The following is a 1696-nucleotide window of genomic DNA, read 5'->3' on the forward strand; positions in this document are numbered from 1 at the left end:
TGAACTGCGGTTGACTACAGGGGAGTCCAGCAACCCAGCCATTATGCTAACTGCTGGTTCCAAAGATGTATGGAACTTTTTATATACATACTTGTTTGAAATCTGTATAGGTGTGTGTGTGTGTGTGTATTAGATTTATTTTATTTTATTTATTATTATTATCATTTTTTTCATGCTCTCTAGAAAGAGAGAGAGGGAGAAAGTGTGAAAACAAGTCACTGGGTCTGGGATTCAAACCGTGGTCAACCACATGGGAAACCAGCACCTCAACAATCATGTCACCTGCTGGTCTAAAATCTGTTTATATTTTTAGTGAGGTATCTGTTCAGACATTTTACCCAGTTTCAAAATGACTAGTTTTCTTATTGTTGAGTTTTGAGAATCCATTGTATATTTTGGATATAAGCATTTTAGAAATGTCTTTACAAATATCCTTTCAGGCTGTGGTTTACTTTTGTGTGTGTTGAGAGGTGACAGGGATGGTTTAGGTAGGGTTTAACAGCATCGTAATTCTCCTGCCTCTTGTCACATGCCTGGGTAGCTGATATTAGGAAACACATGTCACCACACCTAGCTTTTTAGGATGATCCAAGAATCGAACCTAGGCCTCCCATGTGGCCTCAGCCTTCCAAGAAGCCATATGCAGTGTGTGGTACTTTAGCAGGCCTGTGGCTTATCTCTTCCTTCTCCATTAGTGTTATTTCCAGAGTGGTTTTCAATATTAAGTACAACTGGTAGTTTTTTTTTCTTTCAGAAATCATACTTTTGGTGTTAAATCTAAAAACATACTGTCACGCTATCTTTGGCAGTCCAGCCATTAAAATTGGAACAATAGAATGAAGGTTAGATGGCCCTGGCATGAGTATGACATGCAAATTTGAGAAGCATTCCATATTTTTGAAACAAAAAGAATAAATATTTCATTCCAAAAAACAAAACAAATAAAAAAACACATTGTCAAACCCAAAGCCACCTAAAATTTTTTCCCGTGCAATCTTATAGTAGTTTTGAATAGTAGATTTTTCTTTTATATGTAGGTCTATGATTCATTTTGAGTTAATTTTTGCTAAGAGTTTAGAACTGTCTAGTTTTTTTGGGGGGATGGGAGGGGGCATGTGAATATACAGTTCCAGCATAAATCATTGAAAAGAATATCTATCTCCGTTGAATTTCTTTGCACTTTTGTCAAAGATTAGTTGATTATATTTATATGGGTCTATTTTTGGGCTCTTACTCTGTCTCATTGATGTATTTATCATTGATCATCTATTGTCTATTTTTATGCCAATACTATACTGTCTTGATCATTGAATCCTAAAGTTGTGTAGTGTTGATCTTCCAACTTTATTCTTCTTCAATATTGTGCTGACTGTTCTGGGTCTTCTGCCATTCCATATAAAATTTTGAATCATTTTTGGTTAGTTTCCACAAACAAAGTGCTGGGATTTCTATTGGGGTTATATTGGCGCTATATGTAGACTTAGGAAAAACTGGCATCTTCAAATATTGTCTTTTAATAATGAGCACGGCATAACTCAGTTTATGTAAATTCTCTTTGATTTTTTTTCATTAAGTCTTTATGTATAGCATACATAGTCTATTTTTTATCAGCTATATATTTAGATGCTATTGTAAATGTGTCTTTAAAATATTTACATTCAATTTTGCATTGCTAAATATTATCAGATATATATTT

General features: G+C 34.1%; 1 non-coding gene across 1 annotated transcript; it reads left to right on the forward strand.

Annotated features, from left to right (window-relative positions):
* The first annotated feature begins 795 nt into the window (after positions 1-795).
* Positions 796-899, forward strand: LOC114008874 (U6 spliceosomal RNA). The gene has a single exon (XR_003550367.1). It is a non-coding gene; the product is annotated as a U6 spliceosomal RNA (small nuclear RNA).
* The last annotated feature ends 797 nt before the right edge of the window (positions 900-1696 follow it).

Source organism: Tupaia chinensis, unplaced genomic scaffold (assembly GCF_000334495.1).
Source record: "Tupaia chinensis unplaced genomic scaffold, TupChi_1.0 Scaffold000002_1, whole genome shotgun sequence".
NCBI lineage: Eukaryota > Metazoa > Chordata > Mammalia > Scandentia > Tupaiidae > Tupaia > Tupaia belangeri.